The sequence below is a fragment of the Chiloscyllium plagiosum genome, unplaced genomic scaffold (genome assembly GCF_037043375.1).
Source record: "Chiloscyllium plagiosum isolate Xiang-an unplaced genomic scaffold, Cpla_swu_hap1 HiC_scaffold_17, whole genome shotgun sequence".
NCBI classification, from domain to species: domain Eukaryota; kingdom Metazoa; phylum Chordata; class Chondrichthyes; order Orectolobiformes; family Hemiscylliidae; genus Chiloscyllium; species Chiloscyllium plagiosum.
In genome coordinates, this window is record NW_028270155.1 from 55,170,539 (window position 1) to 55,186,971 (window position 16,433).

A 16,433-nucleotide genomic window follows, 5' to 3' on the forward strand; every position below is an offset into this window, starting at 1 on the left:
AAACTGTAAAATAAGCTGTGCATGGTGTGGAATCTTCTGGAATTCACTTTTTTTAAATGGGCAATACATAAGGTGGGTACCAACGTTCACCTGACTCTCAAGCTATGGATTCCAAAACAATGTCCTGAAATGAGAAAAGATGAAAGATGTCACTACCCATCTCCTGAAATCATCCAAAACGTTATTTCCTGATTTGTGGGGGTTGTTCTGGAGCAAAGATGATTGTCTCAAACCCCCAGAGTAAATGCCTGCAAACAATATTCCAGCTGGGACTAACCATCTTAAGTCCAATACTGTTTGTTTGGAATGGGAAACTGAGAAAGCACAACATAAGACAGTCACTGTGACAGAGAAAAATAATCTAGGAACTAAAAATTTTCAAAAACTACAACATTAGCTATAACTTAGTGCATCCAAGAAACCAACTAATCAGCTTTGGCCTCAGGTTAAAAACGTGCACCTTAAAGATGACTTAAAGACTCTGAAATGTATATTATTTTAGCTTTTTTGTATTGTACATTCTTCCTCTTTAACTTTGTATTTGTGTGGAAGTGTGTCTGTGTGTGTTCGGCAAGAACGGGTCCAAGTGACTGCAAGAAGGCCATACACTTGATGTTGCATTTATTATTATTTTCCTCCAGTTTAAAAGTTAATAAATTTGTTTGACTCAGGAAAACCCTATGCAAGAAAATGACCTTTATGACCAACTGAGAAGGTTGAACTAAGGGGAGTCAGTTATCTCTCTTTGTCTGGTTGTAGCAAGGGTACTGAAAATGAACTGACTAGATTCTGTGGTGATGCTGTCTGAATGGGACATTGCGGGACTTTTACCTGTTTATCCCACTCCACCATCTCTGCTTTACCCACCCAATTTAAGTTGGTAAGCCAGAGGAAAGTCCCCATTACTCCGACTGAAAATTACTGATCGAAGTCTTGTAGCTGCCCTATGTTCAGGGGCAGAAAATTGAGAAATGATGTCAATTTGCACAGATGTCAGAACAGCCTCTCAGAGCCAAGCTGGCAAAGGTCTGGGTGCAAAGTGTAGATTTTTCTAATCAACCTGTTCAGAGATATTCTTATACATCTCAGTAGCAGATTGGACTTGAACCAGAGGTAGGGACACTAACAGTGTACTGCAGGTGGCTGTAGGTTGCAGAACCTATATCCAGCAGTTGTGAAGTTAAATACATAGGAGGAGAGGGCCTTGATTCAATGGCTACTTGAACATATTTGGAGATACAAGAATTGAAAGGAGTCAGGGGATATATACCTATAATGTTTCACTCTCTGAATGCATTTATTCAACGTGAAGACTGCATCAGTTTCTTTTTCACTGACTGACTATCGAGAATATAACATTAAAAAGAAAGAAAAAGAGACCGAAAAAGAAGAGAAAGCAACAGACCCATTTCTGAAGATGACTGGGGCAAGTCGAAACAATGTGAATTAAAATTCTCGTAATGATATTCATTTTGTTCTGTGTATTTTAAATGAAAATTTAAGCCATTTTGTAAAATAAGAAAACGTGTAATATCAGGAAAAACAGCCCCTAAGCTGATGTGATTGGGATAATTGAAGATGTGCATGTTGGTGGTCTGATTTATATGTGAGAAGCACAGTTTTGCTTAGAACCCAGTGGATCTATGGCAATGGAATGTGATTGAAATTGTATGCACAACAAACCAAGCATTGACCTGTAAATAGAATTATAGAAAGAAAGGCTAAATGCAACCTGCAGAGTTAGTCATTGCAACTGACGGGCTCCAGGCCAGCTTTCTAACTGCACTGCCTTAGCTGTAGCCTATAGTCCAGTCTTCTCAGGTTTCATACTGACCTTTTCAATACTTTGCGGCAGCCTCCTACTCCTTATTGGGAAATTACTCATAATTTAATGTTCCGCACATACATTTAAAAAACAGTGAATTATCTAGTTATTTGAATTCAACAAAGCAAAGTGAAATTTTAGTGCACAACATTTATTTTGACTTACCAAATCATTTAAATGAAGCAACTATTAATTAGGTTAAACTGGGTGTTGTTTAACTCTGTAACCCATCTGATTTCTCTTTAGCTCATATTTCCAGAAGTCAGCAATCCTCTCCTCTTACTTTTCAAAAGTACTGTCATTATTCCCATCCCAACCCTGTTTTCTTTTTCCAAATTTTCCTATTTCAATTTGAAAGTGCTTGTTTAAGGCTGTGGGACATACCGTCAATCCCTGTTACTTGCCATCAATATCATCACCGATATTCTATTGTGTTACCTCCTTTTCCCCTACACACGTGCTTACTCTTACAAATTTTTTGACTTATAATTTCCTCTTTAAACATCTATTCAGGTCTTGTCTTGCTTCCGTTAAAAAATGTCAAAAAATGCAGCTCGAACATTAGTCATCGTTTTTGGTCCTAGGTATGAATGACACTTGGCTCTAGTAGATCATCATGAGGTCTCTATCCTATTGCTGACTTACATGGTACCACCTAGCAGCAAGGGGTCATATTTCCTGAGGACTGACAATCTTGCATGGATTGTCACCCTGGCTGTTCTTTTATCGTATATCACATGAGGAGTAGTTGAGAACTCTGGATCTGTATTCGATGGAGTTTAGAAGGATGAGGTAGGATCTGATTGAAATTACAGAATACTGAGATGCCTGGATAGAGTGAACGTGGAGGAGAGACTAAAATCTCAGGGCACAGTCTCAGAGTGAAGGAATGACCCTTGAAAACTGAGATGTGGAAGAATTTCTTCAGCCAGAGGGTGGATGAATCTGTGGAATTTATTGCCACAGAAGGCTGTGGAGGCCCGGTCATTTGAGTGTCTTTAAGACAGAGAATTTTGATTAGTGAGGGATTAAGGATTACATGCTGAAGGCAAGAGAATGGTCTTAAAAAGCATATCATCCATGATTGAATGGCAGTGCAAACTCAGTAGGTTGAATAGCCTAGACCTGCTCTTATGTCTTATGGTTTCTCCATTTCTGAGAGGACATTCCAATCCAGATTCATTCAGAAATGTGGAATAGTATTTCCATTTTGACAGCTCCTTTTTGCAGCATTGGGAAAGGAAGGCAAACCACATCTCCATTTTACAGCAGTCACTTGCTGCATTCTGACATGTAAAGGTCCTCACGCTCACTTGCCAAAGTGTACGTAAGTAAGGTACGTTGAGGTTAGGGTGCTGGGTGGGGAGGGTGCCATGTAAGCAGTATGCAGGATGATAGGGTGCTAGTTGGGAAGTGAGAAAATTGCCAGGGCTAGGATGCAAGATTGCAGATTATAGCATGGAGGGAGGGAACCAGGTAAGCAGGATGTCCACTGGGTGGGGGTTAGGAAGCCAAGTGGTGAAAGGGTATGGTGCTGAATTTGTTAGAGTTGCTGTGTCAATATGGCAAGGAACGTCATGCAGTATTCAAGGTAGGTTGGGTGGCTGGAAGAAATGGAGTCCAGTAGAGCGCAGAGTGAGGGTGTGCGAATGTTGGGTTGGTGGATTGGGGGGCTATTGGGTCCAGTGGTTGAGGGAATGTCAGGTCAAGGTCTGGGGTGTGTAATTGGTCTTGGGGTGGTGTCATTTTCTATATGTGAGGTAAGCATAGGAATAAACAGTTTAATAGTTACCGAGGAGTTAGACTAAGTATTTAATAGCCAAACTTTCCTGACTAGCTATTTTACTTAATCGGAACTCTCCAAAAATCTGAGTTTTACGGTGTAGAGGAATTGCCCAGTGGAAAAATCAATTTCCTAGGCACTTCCTTCAGATTGTGCTGCAGTGGGGGATACTGCAGGATTCCCAAGTGCATCTCACTATCAAGACTGGAATAATGATGGTCTGGCTGGTGAAAAATCCAGGCCAGTGTTTCTTCTCCTTGTGGGGAGGGGGAGCTGGAAGTGGGGCTTACAGGAGGATCTACACAGTTGAGCACTCACTTTTTTCAGCATCCTTCGACAACACTGGAGAAGGATTAGGACATGTTGTGGATTTGTTTCCAATTGGACAAGGCATCTACTGTGAGGGCAAGCATGTTCTCTTGAGTACTGGAAATACTAAACTGCTGGTGATGGGGATGGGGAAAGGTGGCTGCTTATCAGACTGTCTCAAAGGTTTGGAAACCTTTGGTTGCCTGGCACATATCTTTAAACAATTTAAGCATTCACACTTCTCAGGGGATGCTGGATCAACATTGTACATCAATGCTTTAACTTTCATCAGGTTTCAGATCACTTTCCTTTCATTTGTGTTTTCCGGACTGTTCAGCTGAAAAGTCCCTCTGGTCAAATGCAAACAGTTAATTAACAGAAATTGCATCCAAAAATTGGCTCTAACATGTTTTGAGTTGGGAATTCCCTGTCGTAGACTGATCAGATAAATGCAAGGAAGCCAGAAATCCATGCTCCTAGCCTCTAAATGTAAGTCCTCAGCTGTGATCTCCCAAAACTTCTGTTACTGAACTACTGAACTGAAGTTTGCAATCTCAAGAGGAGGCCACTCCATGAATATTCTATACGTTTGTCGTAAAGGTAAGTTCCACAGGCCACTTTTTCCCCCCAGTTTGTTTTTTCAAGTTGCATGTTGGGAGTTCCGTTCTTTCCTCAGTTTGAGTCCCACTGCACGCTTATGTCTAGCATTGTGGTGTACCAGCTCTGCCAGTGCTGCACAAAACTGGAATGGCATGGCAATTGGAAATTCCCATCGTCCTGCAACACTAATCTTCCTGACCCACCCACTTGCTGGTTTCCTGTTTTTGGGTGGATGGAAGTGCCAATCCCTGTAAGACCCAAGTGAACTTCCAGGAATGCTGGAAGTCAATGTAATTTTCAACTCTTACACCGTAGTCCCACTAGTGTTAGATCAATAGGGAGTGGAAGAGCCACAGATATTGGACTTTGACTTGGTCAGCAAATGTAACACATCATTTTGGAGCATTCAATAGGTTTACTTCTGAGGTATTGTTTTTACAATGTCTTTTTAATCTGGGACACAACCATTTGCAAAAAATGCATCAAACCCCAGAGACTGGATCAAATACTTTCCTTGCTGGAAACCACACCACTTCTTCAGTTAAGTCCCTGCTGAAATCTTTCATATTTGTGTTAATTGCTTTGACAGATTTTTGGCTGTTTTAAAACACCATTTCAGTTAAAGCTTCCCAAGTGGTGACCCCTGTGGTCTCTTTAACCTGTGCACTTAGAGATGTCAAGGGAGGGGGAAGTTATGTTTGAAAGACAGAGTATTTTAAGATGCACAATAAGTGCAGTTACCACCATATGAAAACTAAGGGTAATCTGCACAAGACCTGCTCTCAGCTTGAATTGCAAGTTTTAACTCTGCTGATGCTTTAACACAGGCAGATTGTTTGATATTCAAAGAGACTGGTTTGAACTAAGAGTGGACCATATTTTCTTCTGTCCATTCTATAATGGTAATAGTAAATGGTTGGGAAATTGCACTTCAGTACTCCAAGAGTACAGTCCAAGCACATGGCAGGAAATCCTACATGCCCAGTCTATGTTTTTGCAGCCATTAATTTTAATAGTTGGAAGTTACCAAGATAAAGATTATTAAGGTAGAAATGCTTGGTAGAGTCCAAAGGTGTGCAGGTTAGGTGAATTGGCCATGATAAATTGCCCGTAGTGTGAGGTGAAGGAGTAAATGTAGGGGAATGGGTCTGGTTGGGTTGCCCTTCGGAGGGTCGGTGTGGACTTGCTGGGCCGAAGGGCGTGTTTCCACACTATAAGTAATCTAATCTAATAGTAATCTAATCTAATAGAGATGTGGAAATTCCCCTTGTGTGTCGCTCTGGGAACACCTCAGTTGAGTTTGTTGGCTGACGTGAATGAATAGTGCAGCAATACAGATCCCAGAGCTAATCTTGTCCTACGCAAGAGTCAAGCTACGTCTCTTAAGATTTCTTGCTGATGACTGTTGTGATCTTATTAAGGTAGAAATGCTTGGTAGAGTAGCAGCAAATATTATTGAGTGCTTGATTATTCAGATCTCGTGGGTGTTATAGAAAAGGAAGACAAGATTTTAAAAAGGAGTTCAGAACTTGTAGTTCAGAAACATTTAAATCTACTGCAGCTCAGTGCCGGAGCACAGAATAATGAAATTAAGAATTTTTTTTTTTTTAAAAGTGTCATATTAAGCTGTCAAGTTGTCATTAAATAAAAAACAGCAGACTGGCTGACTTCAAGAAAGGGAGCTAGCTATGATTCAGGCCTACATCAATACAGTTAACTCTTAACAGCCCTCTAAAGTGACTGAGCAAGGCATTTACAATATGTAAACACACCCGTGTATGTACGCACACGCAAACAAAGCACGCATGTACACATACATTTCCATCAAATGTATACAGCGCCATCAGAGTTCCTGTGAAAATCAATAACCTGAGTTTACAATAGCCTGAGCATGTGTATAAAGAACAGATATACGTGGGACTGTCAGTGTGTGAATAAGACTATGTGTAAAGATACATTTTAATAAGAATAGAACAGCATAAAATTGCACAGATATTCAGGGAGGACCTGAATAGCTTCTGAGTGTAAAAGAAAATTGAGAAAAGGTGAGGAATATGCCGGAGCCTTGTGATTTTGTGATGACAGTGGATTGTGGGCATTGTTAATACATGCCAAACTGCATCAAAATGTATGATAGAACACCCTGAATTTTTGCCTTAGTATTTTGTATCATTATTATAAGAATCCATTCTTTCAGATGTGCAGAAAATCTGCAGCATTTGAAGTTCTCTTCAAAAAAACTTATCAGGGGAATTACATTTGCCATGCGTGATCTGATGGCTTCACATGATTTAACAAAGTTTTGATGGAATCAATATTATTCATGAAAATTGTGTCATACTGTTGTCGTTATTTCGGGCTCCTATTGATCATTGGGCTACCTCTGCTTGTGAAATGGGAGGTTTCAACCCACATCTGTCTCCTCCGCTGTATTGATATTTGGTAAGAAAAGCAATATTTCTGATTAAATATCCTAATTTAACCATGTGTAAAAAGGAGAGCAGGTTTAGCCCATTAGGGCTATCAATGTTAAGCACATACTCATTCAATAGAGGAAGCTAGACCTAAACACGCTGTTTTCTTGAGGAGTGTGCAAAAGGAAATGTTACGGCCAATTTCAGAAAAATTCTTTGGTAAATTTGTTCCTGCCAAGCAAGGCTTCAGGTATCTTTAACACACATCTAGACTTAATGGCCTTAGTAAAGGAAGACTGATTGGACAGGAACATATGACTTCCACCCATTAAACCAGTTCCAAAGTCACAGAATCTCTACTTCACTTTAGTTCTATTGCCCTTCAACAGTGTCAAAAAACTTTACATTTATAGCACCCTCAAGTTCTATTGGTTCTCTGAGTAGTCACTGACACCTGTGCCTGTGTGCCAATTGGAAAATCAGAAACTGCTGGGAAAACTCAGCAGGTCTGGCAGCATCTGTGGAGAAAAGACAAAATTAACATTTCACGTCCAGTGACTCTTTCTCAAACCTGCATGAAGATATCGTATCGAAGCTGCACATTCACCTTTTGCTACCCAAACTTGAATCTGTGTTTGCTTATTCTAGAATTTAACCCAGAGTTTGTGTTATAATTTAAAACAACTGGAATCTTGTTTATTTGTTCCCTTTATCACCCTACAAAGGTCAATAGGATCACAACTGAGTCACTTTCTTATCCTGTGTGAACATCTCTGATATATGTAATTTTCCCCTGTAATTCAAATGTTTTGTTCTTTTATGCTTCACTTGAAAGGCCAGGATGTTGTTGGGTGTGTGTTTCCAGGATATCCTCCAAGTGGAGGGCAGACCAGTCTTTTCTCTAAACTAATTATACTTTCATAGAATCGTACAGCACCGGAAGTGGTCATTTGGCCCATTTATGCCTGTGCCAGCTCTGTAAAAAAAAATGATCCAAGTACTTCCTGTTCAATCCCTTTAGCCCTGCAATTTTATTTGAGTGCATATCTTTTAAAGGTTACTGTTAAATCAGCAGCCATTGTCCTTTTAGGTGGTGACCTATAGTAACAATTCACTGCAAAAAAAGTACTCTTCTTATCTCCCCTCTGGATTTCTTTTTAGCAATTATGTTAAATCAGTATTCTCTGGTTATTGATTCTCTTCCCAAAAGAAAACCGTTCTCCTATTTTACTCCATTTCTTCTCCTATGCTGTTTTCTGTTAATTGTTCTCATTTATTCAATAAATATATTTTATCATATAAATTTTATAAATATATAATTATTTTATAATTTACCTGCCTCAGCTTCTTTTTATGTTGTGTTCTCTGTCCTGAAGAACTCCTCTTCTCAGCCCAGTGTCCCAAACTAAACTGATCTCACTGCAATTAGAGCGGCCATGTGCTATTTATTTTCACCGACCAAACTTTGATAGAAATGAGGTTGGAGAACTGTTACCATCTCTCCATTCAAATTCCTAATATCCATGACATTATCATTGGCCCTTGAGCTACCCCCTCTGGTGCCCAGTCACCTCATTTTATTTGTTTTTCCTTTTAAAAATGTCTTTTTAGCTCAATCAACCACGTGTCCACTTAAAAAGATTAGATAAGATTCCCCTACAGTATGGAACCAGGCCCTTAGGCCCAACTAGTCCACACCGACCCTCCGAAGTGTAACCCACCTCAACCATTTCCCTCTATTTAATGCACCTAACACGATGGGCAATTTAGCATGGCCAATTCACCTGACCCACACACCTTTGGACTGTGGGAGGAAACCGGAGCATCCGGAGGAAGCACACGCAGTCACTGGGCGAACGTGCAAACTCCACACAGACAGTCACCCAGTGTGGGAATTGAACCTAGGTCCCTGGCGCTGTGAGGCAGCAGCGCAAACCACTGAGCCACCATGCCACCCCAAAAGCAATGCTTCACCCAACATGGGGCTCGAACCCATGACCCTGAGATTAAGAGTCTCATGTGCTACCAACTGAGCTAGCCGGGCTTCTAAAACATTCTTCTGTGTAATCCCCTATGTGTGTCAAAGGTTTGTTCCGGTTAGGTACTTTAAATGTAGTGCATTCTCCTTTCCAATGAAATCCATCATGGTTTCAGACTTACACACGTAAAGACTAAATTTACGCGGTTATGGTGAAGCAGCAGGAAATGCCATTGTGGAGGGATGAATGTGGGGGTGCTGGTGTTGGACTGGGGTGGACAAAGTCAGAAGTCACATGGCACCAGGTTAAAGTCCAATAGGTTTATTTGAAATCACAAGCTTTTGGAACACCGACGAAGAAGCAGCACTCCAAAAGCTTGTGATTTCAAATAAACCTGTTGGACTGTAACCTGGTGTTGTGTGACTTCTGACTATGGAGGGAATTGCAGGATTTTGACCCAGCGACAGTAAAGGAACAGTGGTATATTTCCAAGTTTGGTGATTGACCTGAAGGGAAACTTACAGGTGGTGGTGTTCTAGTGTATTTGCTGCCCTCGTACTTTAGATGGCAGTAGTCATAGGTTTCAAAAGTACTGTCTAATGAAACTTGGTGAATTCCTGCAGTGATGGTACACACTTCTGGTACTGAACATCGGTGGTGATGTAATTTGTTGATGTAATAGATCAAGGAAGAACTGTAAATTTCCTTGCTCTTACACCATGCTTCTCCTGATGCCCCACTATCTCTTTTTCACTTCTAATGACTATATTCATAACCAATGACAAGCTCACTGCTCTATAGTTTAGTGGAGTATACTTCTGACCATTTTTATTCATCCATGGGGATTGTTTGCTTTTTATTGTATGGTTCATCAGGGCCAAGCATTTTGCTCTTTGTTTTACTATTTTCCTTCTGTTCAGTACTCCTTCTGAATATTTTAATACATTCTTATTCTTTGCTTTTTCACTTTAAGTCACAGTTTGACGTGGAGGTGGCGGTTCTTATGCTAATGTGTTTTCATCTCCAAACTGTCAATACCTTGTACTAAACTGCTCAAACTAGCTGCACTCAAAAAGGGGGTATTCAACAGAACCCATGGACATAGCACCAGCTGGCAGGAGAATGGGGGTAGCCCAGGATCAGCTCCCTTTGGGAATGTTGGTGAGTTAAGTCTCAATCATACACTTAACTGAGCAGTGCCTGAGAGTTATTATTGTTACTGGATCCAAGCCAGAGGGAAGTGATAGCCAGAAGGAGGGAGGGGTGGGCTTCTCATGGTTGAGAGTTGCAGGGGAGTTGGCAGCAAGACTAGGAGAAATGGCTCCTCTTCCTGATGCCAGGTCTCTGGATCAGGTACTAAGTGAATATTTTGCATCTGTATTTACTGTTGAAAAGGATACTGAAGATATAGACTGTAGGGAAATAGATGGTGACATCTTGCAAAATGTCCAGATTACGGAGGAGGAAGTGCTGGATGTTTTGAAATGGTTAAGTGGATAAATCCCCAGGACCTGATCGCGTGTACCCGAGAACTCTGTGGGAAGCTAGAGAAGTGATTGCTGGACCTCTTGCTGAGATATTTGTATCAACGATAGTCACAGGTGAGGTGCCAGAAGACTGGAGGTTGGCAAACGTGGCGCCACTGTTTAAGAAGGGCGGTAAAGACAAGCCATGGAACTATAGACCGGTGAGCCTGACCTCTGGTGGGCAAGTTGTTGGAGGGAATCGTGAGGGACAGGATGTATATGTGTTTGGAAAGGCAAGGACTGATTAGGGATAGTCAACATGGCTTTGTGCGTGGGAAATCATGTCTCTCAAACTTGATTTAATTTTTTGAAGAAGTAACAAAGAAGATTGATGAGGGCAGAGCAGTAGATGTGATCTATCTGGACTTCAGTAAGGCGTTTGACAAGGTTCCCCATGGGAGACTGATTAGCAAGGTTAGATCTCACGGAATACAGGAAGAACTAGCCATTTGGAAACAGAACTGGCTCAAAGGTAGAAGACAGAGGGTGGTGGTGGAGGGTTGTTTTTCAGACTGGAGGCCTGTGACCAGTGGAGTGCCACAAGGATCAGTGCTGGGCCCTCTACTTTTTGTCATTTACATAAATGATTTGGATGCAAGCATAAGAGGTACAGTTAGTAAGTTTGCAGATGACATCAAAATTGGAGGTGTAGTGGACAGTGAAGAGGGTTACCTCAAATTACAACAGGATCTGGACCAAATGGGCCAATGGGCTGAGAAGTGGCAGATGGAGCTTAATTCAGATAAATGCGAGGTGCTGCATTTTGGGAAAGCAAATCTTAGCAGGGCTTAATGGTAAGGTCCTAGTGAGTGTTGCTGAACAAAGAGACCTTGGAGTGCAGGTTCATAGCTCCTTGAAAGTGGAGTCACAGGTAGATAGGATAGTGAAGAAGGCGTTTGGTATGCTTTCCTTTATTGGTCAGAGTATTGAGTACAGGAGTTGGGAGATCATGTTGCAGCTGTACAGGACATTGGTTAGGCCACTGTTGGAATATTGCGTGCAATTTTGGTCTCCTTCCTATCGGAAAGATGTTGTGAAACTTGAAAGGGTTCAGAAAGATTTACAAGGATGTTTTCAGGGTTGGAGGATCTGAGCTACAGGGAGAGGCTGAACAGGCTGGGGCTGTTTTCCCTGGAGCGTCAGAGGCTGAGGGGGTGACCTTATAGACGTTTACAAAATTGAGGGGCATGGATAGGATAAATAGACAAAGTCTTTTCTCTGGGACCGGGGAGTCCAGAACTAGAGGGCATAGGTTTAGGGTGAGAGGGGAAAGATATAAAAGAGACCTAAGGGGCAACTTTTTCATGCAGAGGGTAGATTGTAGTATGAAATGAGCTGCCAGAGGATGTGGTGGAGGCTGGTACAATTGCAACATTTTGAGAGGCATTTGGATGTGTATATGAAATAGGAAGGGTTTGGAGGGATATGGGCCGGGTGCTGGCAGGTAGGACTAGATTGGGTTGGGATATCTGGTCGGCATGGACAGGTTGGACCGAAGGGTCTGTTTCTATGCTGTACATCTCTGTGACTCTATGACTAAGTGATTTTGAATGAAGGAGTTCTCTGTGGGTGACTGCAAGCATACCTGCACCCCCATGGCATGTTCACTATCTAACACTGAGTGAAGCTCTTAGAGGTACAGTAATAGCCCAGTGAAGCTCCACAGTTGGCAGTCGGATGGGAAGGCCACAGATATAATCAGGGTAGAGTCAGGACGACTGGGTGTTCCCCATCCACTACCTTTCCATCGGATTAAGTACAGCACCACCAAATTTGCTACAAAAGAGGGTGTTAAATTCTGCCAAAAGAGTCTGACCTGTGCTGAGATGGTGGATCTCAGCAGGGGGCAGTAGTTGAAACCTTTAGCCATGCCCCACAGTCATGAGACAAAAATAAATCTGTTGTGTTCCTGCACCTGATCACTGAAAGTGAACATATATGGATGTGAGGCAATGATAAGCCTTGGCACCATTCCTCCTATTATTAAATACACTGCATACACTATGGGTGAGCTCTCTCAAAATATTCACTATGTGTAGAACTGTCTTTGGTATTAGGTGGTACTCTTGACTGTTCAAATCTGTCTGTTGTCAACTTAAAAGGTCAGGAAAATCTATTCCACTATACTACAGAACATTGTAATAAGGGAAAAATGACAGTGCCGGTTTTAAATTCACCTCTCATGTTGGACATGACCTTGGCTACACAGTTTTGTTTCTTACTGGATACCTTACTCTTTGAAATGCTTTATAAACAGTTGCAGAATGTTAAGTGTTGGACCACAGTATGGAAGGTTTGTTCCCTCCCACAGTGAAACATGCCACCTCGCAAACAAATTAATTAGAGATGTCAGAAAACGTGGTTGTGAGCTATAGCTACTTTTTTTTTTAATTGTAGTGACTGAACTGACCTTTTTGCAGTATTGCTGCTGTATTGTGTTAAAACAAAGATGGTGTTTGCTTCCTGTTGTGATAAATGTTAGTCATCTTAACCTAATCCTTACCTTGCAAAGAACTGATGGGATCTCAATGGACATGTGTTTTACACCCCACCCAAACTTACCTTTCAATGAAGACTCTGGATAGTGGGGTCATACACTGGTTTGTCAGGTGATTGATCTGGTCTCATCAGATTTGTGCTGAACATGAGATTAAAATGACACCACTGCTTCCCTACAGTCAGACAGAGACCTTCTTGAAGGATTTCTACAAAACCCAGACTCATCATGTGAGCTTTAAATTATTCCTCATCAACGTTGTGCACTTTTGAGAGAGAAAAATTTGGATTTTGATAAACCTCCTGTCTGACATTGAAAACAGCACCAGGGTTTTGTGTGACTTAATGCTGATTGCTCTTTCCCCAAATGGGCATTAGTCTCTCCATCAGTTAATGGATTTTTAGCTGAACAACCATAACACTCAGGTCATTTATGTTTGCAGCACTGAGGGAAGCCATTTGTCTCATCATGCCCATTCTGGTCAACAAAGATCTGACTGCACGAATGCCATTTTTCCATCTCTTGGCCTATAGCTCTGGAGGTTATGGTAATGCAGATAAATATTGTTCAAACATTGAGCATTTCTGACTCAACCATCCTTTCAGGCAGTGAGTTCCAAACTCCCACAACCCACTTTGGGGTGAAAAACCTTCTCCTCAACTCTTTTCTTAGCCTTCTACTTTCAGCCTTATATCTCTGCCCCCTGGTGGTTGACCCACTACTAGCAGAAAATGTTCTTTCCCATCCACCCTAGATTCCCTTCATTATCTTAAGACTCCTCTCTCAGGTCTCCTCTCAACAGAACAGAAACAACATGTTACAATTGCCATCCAAGCTTTGGCCAAACCTTTGGGAATAAGAGCCTCTCTATGCACCAATCACCTCTGTCCTACAGATGCATGCACGAAGACTTTGGAAAGTGGGCATGGGGCATTTTATGCAACCTGACTTGACCAGATTATCTTCTGGCTCTCATCTTGTTCTAAATACATCAGATTTAGGGATCACCACTGGGATTGACAATGGGCACAGACACAAAAAATTCGAGGCACCAACCCGTTGATCCCGATCACCCCAACCAGGCTTCTGCCTGTTGCCAATCCCCTGGAGCTGTGGTCGGCTGCCCTCTGCTTCCTTACTGGGGCCTCCTGATTGATGGGTGGATTTCAGCAAGGACTACTCCCCTAAGATTTTAGGGCATGCTGCCTGTTTGTCACGTAAAAGCTGCTGGCAATGATGCAGATATGGAATTGACAGAGCACAGTGCTGTCTGTCAAGATGTACCCTCCCTTCACCTGAAGAGATCCATTCTGTGCAGCAAGAAATTTAAAAATTGTGTTACTATGGTAGTAACTTCCATCATTAAGCTCACATTTATCATCTAACGATTTTCTGAAAGAAGGAACATTACAATATTAGATGAGTACTCTGTTTATTCTATCTGTTCAAATGTTTAAACTGTTGGCTCTTGAAAAGCTCAGTGTGGATAGCTTAATGAGTTGTTATTGCCATTGTCACGGTCAGTGTGTTCTGTACACCAGTAATGTTAAGCCTTCTAGGGTAAAATATCAACAGTTACTATTATAGTTTAATTTTGTGTATTTTGTCCTTGGCAAAGTTAGAGGTGTTTATGCATGAAACGTGGTTATGAACCAATTTGGTATGTGGCATTGGATTTGTAAGTCGAGAACATCTCAGGATGTTTAATTTGGCACCATGCAAGTTGCTCTGAGTGAATCCTTACACTATGTGGAAAACAGATGTACCTTCCACCCTACCAACCTTCGCACCCACCCCTCCACCTGTAACAAGGACAGAACCCCCCTGGTGCTCACCTTCCACCCTACCAACCTTCGCATAAACCAAATCATCCGCCGACATTTCCGCCACCTCCAAACAGACCCCACCACCAGGAATATATTTCCCTCCCCACCCCTTTCCGCCTTCCGCAAAGACCGTTCCCTCCGTGACTACCTGGTCAGGTTCATGCCTCCCTACAACCCACCCTCCCATCCTGGCACCCTCCCCTGCCACTGCAGGAATTGCAAAACCTGCAACCACATCTCCTCCCTCACCTCCATCCAAGGCCCCAAAGGAGCCTTCCACATCCATCAAAGTTTTATCTGCACATCCATCAATGTCATTTATTGTGCCCGTTGCGGTCCCCTCTACATTGGGGAGACTGGGCGCCTCCTAGCAGAGTGCTTTAGGGAACATCTCCGGGACACCCGCACCAATCAACCACACCACCCCGTGGCCCAACATTTCAACTCCCCCTCCCACTCTGCCGAGGACATGGAGGTCTTGGGCCTCCTTCACCGCCGCTCCCTCACCACCAGACGCCTGGAGGAAGAACGCCTCATCTTCCCCCTCGGAACACTTCAACCCCAGGGCATCAATGTGGACTTCAACAGTTTCCTCATTTCCCCTTCCCCCACCTCACCCCAGTTCCAAACTTCCAGCTCAGCACTGTCCCCATGACTTGTCCGACCTGCCCAGCTCCTTTTCCACCTATCCACTCCACCCTCCCCCCAACCTATCACCTTCATCCCCTCCCCCACTCACCTATTGTACTCTGTACTCTATGCTACTTTCTCCCCACCCCCACCCTCCACTAACTTATCTCTCCAACCTTCAGGTTCTCTGCCTGTATCCCTGATGAAGGGCTTTTGCCCGAAACGTCGATTTTACTGCTCCTCGGATGCTGCCTGAACTGCTGTGCTCTTCCAGCACCACTAATCCAGAATCTGGTTTCCAGCATCTGCAGTCATTGTTTTTACCTAGATGTCCCTTATCAGTCTCCTGAAGAAACTGGTACTCATAACACCTGGTTGAAATTGGTATTTGGAAGGTGAATACGAGAACACATGCCTATAATACAGTACTTCAAGTCACCTGCCATGATTAGATCGAAGAAAGATGAGTGGCTACTGCTGAAACTACACACCTCCACTTCATTGGTTGGGAGGAACCTAGTAATCTACTGACTCATTTTATGAGGTTCACTATGTTGCTGTTGGGAGTTGATGGCCATTGCATCCAGGACTCAAATCCATGCTACTCCGTTGTCTATTGACCAGCTAATAACCTCTTGAAGTGGTCTTTAAGTTCACTTGATGTCTTCTTTGAGAAATAGGTAAAAGGTATTCCATTGGAGTTGAGATTACTCCAAGATTATATGGCAGGTAATGGTAGCTCAGAAAAATTAAGTCAGCCAAGACACCCTAATTTTTATTTGTTGCCTGCCAGTAATTTGGTTAATTGCATAAGTCCTTTAAATGTTTCCACTCAGTTACACATGTAGTAACTTAAAGAGACTGACTTATGGATAGAATTCTGCTTTTTGCCTAGCCACACAATTTAGCGAGAATATTAAAGTCAGTCCTCTGTCTGATACTTTAACCTAGCAGCCTGCACTACTCAAGGGCACTGTTAATAATTGACTCACCACAACCTAGCTCACAAGTTAAACTTTAAGGTTCAATTTGTCAAAGGGGCCC

General features: G+C 42.3%; 1 protein-coding gene and 1 non-coding gene across 2 annotated transcripts in view; one reads left to right on the forward strand and one right to left on the reverse strand.

Annotated features, from left to right (window-relative positions):
- ripor1 (RHO family interacting cell polarization regulator 1) overlaps positions 1-16,433 on the forward strand; it is a 328,143-nt gene that overhangs the window by 78,335 nt on the left and 233,375 nt on the right. The window lies entirely within an intron of this gene.
- trnak-cuu (transfer RNA lysine (anticodon CUU)) lies at positions 8,903-8,975 on the reverse strand. The gene has a single exon. It is a non-coding gene; the product is annotated as a tRNA-Lys (tRNA).